The sequence below is a fragment of the Mustela nigripes genome, chromosome 12 (genome assembly GCF_022355385.1).
Source record: "Mustela nigripes isolate SB6536 chromosome 12, MUSNIG.SB6536, whole genome shotgun sequence".
Taxonomy (NCBI): Eukaryota; Metazoa; Chordata; class Mammalia; order Carnivora; family Mustelidae; genus Mustela; species Mustela nigripes.
Window position 1 is genome coordinate 13,773,212 of NC_081568.1, and position 10,660 is coordinate 13,783,871.

The 10,660-nt window shown below is 37.8% G+C and overlaps 1 pseudogene; it reads left to right on the forward strand.

The window, feature by feature from the left end:
• The first annotated feature begins 347 nt into the window (after positions 1-347).
• On the forward strand, positions 348-473 carry LOC132028905 (U4 spliceosomal RNA; annotated as a pseudogene).
• Positions 474-10,660: the final 10,187 nt, after the last annotated feature.

Here is a 10,660-nt window from a genome sequence, read left to right on the forward strand (position 1 = left end):
TATAAAATAAATAAGTCCCAGGGACAAAAAGTACAGGATAAGGAACATAGTAATATTGTAACAACTTTCCAGTGACAGATATTAACTCAACTTACTGTGGTGAGGATATTGTAATGTACGTAATTGTCAAAACACTATGTTGTACACTTGAAACTAATGTTATATTACATTCAACCATACTTCAGTTAAAAAAACCATGAAAGTGGGTATGTGATGACACTGAAATTTAAAAATTATTTTTTTATTTTTTTATTTAATTTTTTTTTGGTGAGATGGGAAGTCTGGCAACTGTGTGGCAGGGAAACCAGTGTCTAGGGGACTGGCTTCCCAATCAGAATCTATAGTTGAGCTTTGCGCGGTGGCAGTATCGTAGCCAATGAGGTTTACCCTAGGCGTGATTATTGCTAATTGAAAACTTTTCCCAGAATCTATAGTTGACAATTTCCATCCAATCTACCTATCCTGATAACAGGAAGTCCCATAGCAGCTAATTAAATTAGGACCTGTAATCATCTGGAAGGCCATGCCCACTGACCCCTTGATTTTAGAAGACCTTCCAAGAAGGGTGAAGGACACTATTTGAGTATAGCGTGTCTAGTTTGAAACTTTACATTTACTATATTACTTACATTCCTAAAATGAAGGAATACCAAGGTCTGCACATAATTTCGTATTTAAAAAAGAATATGATGCTGGGGGGAGGGGGTTTGGGAGAAGGGGGTGGGATTATGGACATTGGGGAGGGTATGTGCTTTGGTGAGTGCTGTGAAGTGTGTAAACCTGGTAATTCACAGACCTGTACCCCTGGGGATAAAAATATATGTTTATAAAAAATTAAAAGTAAAAAAAAAAAAAAAAAGAGCAAAGACAGAGAAGCAAGAAAAAAAAAAAGAATATGAGATCTTAATGGTCATAAGGGAGGGTGCTTTCCGGGACTCGGAGGAAGAGGCTGGTTTCAGGTCACTTTCGGAACTCCCAGGCTGAAGAAAGTCAAAGCAAGGTCTCTCTTTCTCAGGCAACTTCCTCATCTGTGATGGGCTAGTCCAGTGTGTGCTGTTGTTTATCTAGATAATGTGAGTTTTGCGTTACATTCTGACTCTTGCTGCCTTCATCGGCCAGCAGTCTCTGATATCACTTCTCCTTTCTTCTGTCACCATTCATCATCATCATTTGGCTTTCTGGTTCTTAAAATATATGGATCACACACATTTCCTCTTGAAAAGAATGGTCTTCTACCCCAGAAAGAGTGATAACGTTATTCATTCCTTATGATTTATGACTTCTTTTAGCCAAGGATGCCTCTAAACATCACTTGACAGATAGATCAGTTACCTGAAGGATTTTGTATCCCAGTAGAAAGGAGATGAAGTGATTGTTGCCACAGGGAAGATGGCAAAGGTACTAGAACAGGGAGCAGGGTGGGATCTTACCCTGTGTGAGCTGGAGTTGACAGTGATGGGTCCCAGGTCAATAAAAGATCCTTATTTGAATCTCAAGTCCTTCATTGCACCAGGTGCTAGCCGAATGGCCTTTAAATTCCTCTGCTTATAGATTAAATTCCTGAAATTCCTGACCGCCTATAAAATGGATCAGTTCATATGAATAGTGAGGGGTTCTGCTCCAGGTTATAACGAGGACTTATTAGAGGTCTTTCATGTAGCGAAAGGAAAGGAAGGAAGCCCAAGGCCTGTCTGATTTACAGAGAGGAGGAAAGGATCCAACCCCACTGTGCATTCACATGGAAAGAGATGCCATTTTGTTACTTTCTCTTTGGAACATTTTTATTTATAGCCATACCTTCCAGTGAAAGTTTGTCCTGTCTGAACGTCTACATCACTGCCAAGCAAACGAGACTCAGATACAGCTCCAAGCCTTTAGTTTCTATTTTTACAACAAAATCTGCCCATAGCTGCCTGTTTACATTACTTTCATCCTATCTGGGCTTGACAAATGTTATAAATTAGGATTAAAAAAAGAGATAAGAGGTAGGGATAGGAAGAGTGAAGTATGTCCATGAATTCTGGGTCTCAGAAGAATTTCTGAGGGTGTGGGGTTTCAAAGACCAGGAGAATGTTCAGAACTCCAGACCCGTGTCCCAAAGTGAATTTATTTTCATATGCTTTGAAAAATTTATTTTTTATAAGTATTGCTCCATTTTCATTAAAATGTAAATCAGTAGATTTCTATATGCAGGGGATTATTTCATGTGACTTTTATTAACTTCAAATTTTATAAGAACTTAAAAGAGTTTAGTTTTATGATCATGTCCAAATGTAACTTTTTACTCAACAGTCAGAGCTTTGATCTGTAGGAATTTGTGATTTTGGGGCTAAAAAAGCTATTTTTACATAGACACAGTAACCATGTGCTTTTTCTGCTGTGAGGGTTCCAGGGTACTAAATTAGTAATTTGCAAAATTCTGAGTCAATAATTTTCATAATTTTTATTTCCAATTAGTTTATTTTCTTACCGTAGAAAAAAATGTATAGGTGCACATGTGAGCGCACATGCGTACCCACTCACCAACCTAAATGCATAGACACACACACACACACACACACACACACACTGCCTATACCTAAAATCTCAAGCAAATAAACACCATATATGTGAGAAATTTTGACTCGTGCTTGGGAGATAGTGCCAAAAACCAATTTCTAGGAACCAGCAGCTAGAAAACTAGAACCAGTTATTTTTGTCCTCAAACTTATGTAACCCGAATCTCTTTCCTGGTCACCAGCTGTGAATTTATAATATTTTCTTTGATATTCTGTAGAGATTTCATGGCAAAACCTCTTATTTCAAATTGTTAAAACAAAACAAAACAAAATGCCTTCTAATCCTTCCCGTCTAATCCTCGAGAATGACCTTTCTGAGCTCACGGACTTACCAGTCTGAGTTTCATTAAGGAGAAACCCTAGCATTGACTTCCATTTCCCCAGCTTCTCCTGTAGCGCTCAGATTCTTTCTTTCTAAAGATTTTATTTATTTATTTTTCAGAGAGAAAGTGAGAGCACAAGCAGAGGGAACAACTGCAGAGGGAGAAGTAGGCTCCCCGCTGAGCAAGGAGCCCAATGTGAGACCCGATCCCAGGACCCTAGGATCATGACCTGAGCCGAAGGCAGATGCTTAACCAACTGAGCCACCCAGGAGTCCTATACTCAGATTCTTTTCACTCCCCTCTGCCACTACATAGTCCGGCCCTTCATGCAATAGCTCCTATCTACATAACTAATAAATTTATACCTAGGGGCCTAGGTGCCTAATAAAGCTAAATGTTTGTGTCCCCCTCAAAATTCATGTATCAAAAGCCAATTCCCAGTGTATTAGGACGTGGAGCTTTTGGGAGGTGATTATGGTCACGAGGGCAGAACCCTCATAAATGGAATTCATATTCTTAGAAGCTTGCGAGAGCTACCTCACCTCTTCCACCACAGGACAACACGGTGAGCAGATGCCATTTCTGAATGAGGAAGTACGCTTTCACTAGACACTGAATCTGCCAGGACGTTATCTTGAACTTCCATCTTCCAGAACTATGAGAAATAAATTGCTGTTGTTTATAAGCCACCCAGTCCATAGTATTCTGTTAGAGCAGCCCAAACGACTAAGATGGTACTTGCATTTTAATCCTTTTATTTTTCCAAATCAGACTCCAGTTACTATCCAAAAACACAGCCTAGATAAGATGAATCCCCACAAAGTCTTTAGTGTTTCTGCATTTTTTCAGCTTTACTGGGATATTATTGACATGTAAAATATGTAAGTTTATGGCTACAAAGTGATGACTTGATGCACGTATATGTTGTGAAATGATTACCATGATAAAGTTACTTTCACCCCCATTTCCTTACATACTTAGCTTCTCCATTCTTTCTAAAGTCATGACGTGGAATTTCATGGTTACATGCCCTTCACATTATTATCAGTCCACGATCTTCCTCTTCCAGACCTATCCCAATTGCTTTATGGTAACTTACTTGTTCCTTTCAGTTAGAAGTAATGTTAAAAAAATGTGATGTATATTTGAAAAGATATCTAAAGCTATGTCAGAAACAAAACAGAACAAGCTGTCTTTTTGTAAAACACACACACGCATAAAACCACTTTTCAAGTCCTATTTTCTTTCAACTTATCTACTAAGAAGAATGATCTCCATCCTGGAAAGGATAGAATAGACAAGTTATAAGAGAAAGGAAAATGATGTACAAGACATCAGCAATAGAGATAATTTAAATCCTTTTCATGAAAAGATCTTATTCCCCAGATAAATAATCTTTGTTCTGATAAAAGAATTTAATATACCATTGAGGGTCCATTGTTCAATCATTATGTTGGATCATATGGACAGAATGATATTTCTTCTACTTCATCTTCTTTTTTTAAGCTTTATTAAGAATGGGGAAGGGGCAGAAGGAGAGTGAGAATCAAGCAGACTCCTCACTCAACATGGAACTTGGCATGGCTCTCCATTTCAAAGCCTTGAGGTCATGACCAGAGCAGAAATCAAGAGTCAAGACGATTAACTGACTGAGCCACCCAGGCCCCCCAGGATGAGATTTCTAAAGTCTTGTCAAGCCATGCTTGTATTAAAATCCTTCAGTGGTTTGTCATTGTCACATATAGTGTCTTTTCCCCACTGCCTTTTTATTTCTCTGACCTCATCTTTTGCCGCTCTCCATTGTCTTAATACCATAATCTCCCATAGTACGTAATGTATATCATAATTGCAGTAATTAGGATAGCTTATTTTTTACTTCGTTTATTTGTCCTCCTCCCACAAGGTCTTTACAGTAGGCATTCCTCTCTCCTCTAGGCATAATGGAGAGAGCATATGTTCTAGAATGATGTAGATCTAGGCCCTGGTTCTGGCTTTTCCCCTTACTAGTGTTGGCAAAGACGATTAGCCAGGCTATTTTTTTGAGGGGAAGAGGCAAAGAGGGATGGAATGGCTGTCCAATCAGTGACTAAGAATATCTCCTATCCCTGCACATGTTTGGTTGTGGTTCTGTCATTACTGACTATGGGTTGTCATTGGAAGTATGTATATCACTTCCTCTGAGGATTGTAAGAAGTGGGTGTCTTCTCTATGTTTTCCTTTCTTCCTTTTGCTAGATAAAAATGACTGTGAGCTGATAAATTGTAAAGGGTTTTGGTGTCTGGATTACTGCATGGAGGGGAGCTGCCTGATGGCCAGGAAGCCTTCACTTCCAATTGTTATTTAGGTGAGAAATAATTTGTATTATGTTTATTTCTTGCTTATATATTATTATGAATTACTGTGTGATAGTTATCTCCAAAGATGGCCACCAGTAATTTCTTCACTCTTGGTACATGTGGGTCACTCCTTACCTCCAGAGGTAGAGCTTATTTGCTCTCCACTTGAATCTGGCCGGCTGGCTTTGACTTACAGAATGCAATGAAAGAGGTGTACTAACTCATGATGTGGAGGTCCACCACCTTTTGCTTTCTGCTGCTTGGGACCCAGACACCCTATGGTGAGCAACTCATGCCTAATGGAGACTCCACACGGAAGCCTGAGGCTCTCTGGTTAACAGCTCCAGCTACCTGCCAGGAAATAGCCAGGGGACATTTTCAGTGTCAGTGATGATCATGGGAAGAGGGAGAAACTGCCAGTCAACTTACAAAGTCATGAGAGAATATAAAGTTGTTTTTAATATGCACCAAATGGCATTTCAGTCCTTCTTCTCCTTCTCCAGCAGTGAGCACTGGTCTAAGTAGTACACTTGCTTTGTGACTTCAGTACAGTTACTTTACCTTCCTTCAGCTCTCATTTCATGATTTGTTCAGTGGAGAAAAAACCCTACTGATTTCATATGGCTGCAGTGATTCAATGAGACAATGATGGAGAATTGTTTATTCTGTGTCTGACATGTGGTAAGCACTCAACTAATATTTATTTGATTGAATATTAATCTTTGGTAAACTATAAAGAAATGTTCATTTAGAAAGAAAAGGATCAGCTTCATTTATAATTACAAAACGTGAAGTTCTGTGATAGGATACATCTCAGTTCTATTCCTTTTTGCCTTGAAAGGAGACCTACATTTTGTGATTGCATTTTGAGTTTCTTCAGCTAGCTTCCTCTTCATCTTTGTATTCATCTCAACATATTTTCTTCTATGAATTCCCACTTCAGTTTTATGTAACACATCTATTCTTGCTCCTTAGTGAGAACACTGAGAAGTTATTCTCTTACTGATTTTTTCTCATGTGGTGTTTTTTTTTCAGATGTATTCTCCTTTTCTGTTAGGTGTAGGATTATTCACAGACCTCATACATAATTGTCCTATTTATTAATTCAACATACATTTAGTGTGCACCCATTGTATTCTAGGATCTAAATTAAATTTGGTTTCCCTCTAGACACACCTAATTCCTCACTATGAGTTTTATTTATTTTTCAGATCAAGGTAAATTATGGTAAGCATATAATTCATAAAATTCTATATAGTCTATGGGTCAAATCTAGCCAACAACCTGCTTTTTTCCAATAAGCTTAATTGGAACATAGACACTCGTTTTTTTTTTTTTTTAAAGATTTTTATTTATTTATTTGACAGGGAAAGACATGCAGAGAGAGGGAACACAGGCAGGGGGAACGGGAGAGGGAGAAGCAGACTTCCTGGTGAGCAGGGAGCCCGATGTGGGGCTCAATCCCCAGACCGTAGGGTTGGGTGCCCCGACGTTCATTTTTCCAGTATATTGACTGGAATGATTTTGTGCTTCAATGGCGGGATTGATCAGATCTAACAGAGATCATCTAGTCCATAAAACCCAAAGTATTCACTATCTGAACCATCATAAAAAAAGCTTGATGTGTGGTAATATGAATAGTTTTGGTTGGTACAGATTGAAAGGTTCTGACTAGATGGGGGTGAGCTACTTTGACAATGGAAATTCTGAAAACTATACCATAAGGTAAAGGAAAAGATACAGGCAATTTTTAGTGTTTAAAAGAGAAGCTTGGTGGGGGGCAGGGCTCTAAAATGTAAAAATGACAGATTTGATTGATACACATCACTTCTGCTTACAAGTGGCATACCACTGGTTGGAGAATTAAATAGGAGGATATTTAGAAAGGCAACCTGGAGTTTCTATGAGGAAAGGAAACGTGAATACTTCTGGACTTAGCAATTATAGCAGGGAATGCTTGCTAGCAAAATGTTTTCCTATGTGTAAAAAGAAGCACAGTCGCGGATGTTGACTGGGCTTTTGTTCATAATGGCTAAAGTTGGGAAACAACCCTTAGCAATGAGGAATGACTAAAAAGCCTGGAATGGGTGGACCCATTCTATACATGGTTTTTTAATTGAACAAATGTAGCCATTAAAATGAAGTAGAGGCCCTGGGTGGCTCAGTTGGTTAAGCATCTACCTTCAGTTCAGGTCATGATCCTGAAATTCTGGGATCAAGCCCCACATTGGGAAGCAATGTGGGGGAAGCTCACCAGGGAGCTTGCTTCTCCCTCTCTCTCTCCCCCTTCCCCCTGCTCATTCTCTTTCTCATTTAGTCTCTCTCTCTGTCAAATAAATAAATAAAATCTTTTAAAATAAGAGTGAAGTATAGTTTTATATGTTTCAGACTCAAAAGATTGTCAAGTTTTGTTATATTCTGCAGCACAACATTTTATGCTACTTCAATATTTTAAAAACATATGTAAATATTTGTGTATATAGTTAAGCTAAATTCAACTGTATGTGATAGAAAATCTCAAATTATAGATGCTTAAGCCAGGCAGAACTCACTCTTCTGTCACATGAAGTCCAGGCAGTGAGTTCAGGGCTGCCATAATGAGACCTCTATGGTTTGAGGGGGCCACACTCCTATCTTGTTGCTTGCTGTGGGTCATTTTCACATGGATGGCATCTATATTCCAGGATGAATAATGAGGAAACAGGTAGTGTCCAAGGGGAGGGTTGATTATATGTTACTTGGAATGTGAAGATTGCATTGTGTAAAGGAAAGGCATATCTTGGTCACTATAGTGCTGTAAGATGAAGACAAGGTAAGAAGGTAATTTGTTGGATATGAAGTGTTTTCAAACAGGAGTTGGGTCACAGAATTTGGAAATTATCAGGTAAAGAAAGGCTGTTAAACATTCCTAGCCTAAAGACATTTAAAGCTAAGGGGAATGTCAGCTTCTACTTAGTCATTTTACATCTTCTAATAGAGTCTCAAAAGGAATATTCTAATGCACTTGAAAGATGTTAACCTTTCATGCCAAGCATCTTTAAAAATTATACATATGCCTGTAATTTTATTTACTTATTTCTATATTTTTTAACATTATTATTAGTGAGGGATAATAATTTTACATTGGTATTCAATACATGGACTCTGGAGTCTAATTTCTACTCAGAAAACCCATTTCCCACATCAACTTAGTTATCCTTCTTTGTTTCAGTTGTTTCATGTGTAGCAAATGGACAGCACCTCACAGGGATGTGACAAATGACCTCACATGCATAGAGCATTGCCAATGTTTGATGGATGGCAATATTAATTAAAAATAACTCATTTAGCTGAAAACATGCCTTTGTTAAAAAGAACATGATTACATTTATAATTCAGAGTAAACTATTAGTTAGAAATCCTGTGGAAAACTGAATACTTTTGTTCTCATGGAATCTACTTTCTCTCATTGGAGGCACAAAATGAGTTCACAGTCCTGAAAACATTTTTTTGACTCTGGCATATATAAATCTTACATTCAACATCATAGAAACAAATCAAGTTAGCCTTGGAAGAAATCTTGGAGGCCATTTATACCATAGTCCTCATTTTGTAGATTGGGAAGCAGAGAATTAGGGTTGAATGATTGACCTAAACTCATAGAGGTAGTGTATTAGAACTTCGATAAAAATGTAAGTCTTTTCAATCACTTACCTTGGACTTTAAGCATTAGGTACTGTGTTTGTTGGGGGAATGGTGAAAAATAAGATGCTTTTGACATTCCAGACTAAACAAAAATAAACCTAAGCTTTTTTTTTTTTTTTAAACCTAAGCTTTAACTGGAGATAAATGTTTCCATGACATTTTTAAAAAGATTTATTTACTTATTTTGAAAGAGTGCAGAGCCTGATGCAGGGCTTAATCTCATGACCCTGAGATCATGACCTAAGCCAAAAATCAAGAGTCAGATGACTGACTCAGGTGCCCCATCCACGACATTTTAAAAGAAATTTATTTATTTATTATCTTCTCTTGTGAAACTAATTATGGCACATCTCTTTTGAAGGGATAAAGTGGCATAAATTTCTTACTTTTTTCTCTTTCACCTCCATCCTTTGTTCCGAGTGGCTTGCTTTGTAAATTTGCCATTAATGTAAAATATGGGTTCTTGTATTAAAAGGGAATCATCATGGCAGGAACAGGACATCTAGGTGTTTAGGAAATCTAGTTTTAATGAAATGGGAAACATAAAACACATTTGAACTTAAAGATGTCTGAATTTTCTGGCTCATTTGATTTAATATTAATAAGTTTGAAGAACTAAAGATAGAACATGCACATAGTTCACTGCATTTGGGTAGAACAATATTTATTTTTTGTCTGAGATAATTTCTCTCTCACTTGAATTGTTTTTATCTCTAGAAAATCTACACAGAAAAGAAAGCAGGTGATTATGTAGTATCATTTGAGCTGGTCTGCAAATTAATACCTGTATCTCTCAGGATGATTGTTGCAGATAACAATGTCCAGTCTAGCTAGTTAAAGCATAAAGGGATTTACTAGGGGATGTAGGTCTGCTTATGTAATTTCCAGGAGTGCCAGATAACCAACCTCGCATGCAACATCCAGACACTGGACTCTTCCAGTGGAAATCTACTGCCACTGATGTCACTTCCTCTCAGCACCCACAGCACTAGGGACTGAACCTTTAAAAGTCTTTGTGGCTATCGTCACAGAAGACCATGCGTGGGCAAGCCTAAAGCTCTTGGTGTTGGCTTCCATTTTCCAAATCTCAGTAACTGAATCCGCCTAGTTGATGGTTCATGTACAGAATACTCACTTCAGGGAAAGCTATGAAATTCTCAAGCCTTAAATTCTCCTTATAAGGAGGTTGGAATAGAGATGGCCTCAGTAAAGTCACTGAGAGGTTAGACAGTAATCTGCACATGTTGTCTGGAAGAGAGACAGGGCCCTAGGAGTCCTCTTTATCCTTTTTTATGAGTTGTTGTTAGGGACAAGTTTATCGGAATGTATATAATTTCCAAAGAGGAAAGTGACAGAGAAAAGAAGAAAATATACTTTGTGTAAAATATACTTTGAATGGGAATAGGAGAAAAATCTACTAAATTTAGTTATGTAACTTGGCTCATATACAGACAATTCTATTTTAATTCTAGAAGGTGTATTAAGAGAGGGATTAGAATATGGGTAGACCTTACTTTGCGTATTTCCAATATGCATGGATTTCAATTACCACCAGCTAGTTAGATATACAGTATGGCTTAAATTTCAGTTACCAAAGTCTATTAACATTGTGTGACTGCAATAAGTAGAAACTTCACTGCCAGCTCTTTCCTGCACAAATAAATCACTAAATAAATGACCGATGGGTATCATGATCAATGACTCATCATGTCCCTTCTTAGAGTCTTTTGGTGACTGGCCATGGGACATCAGTTACCCA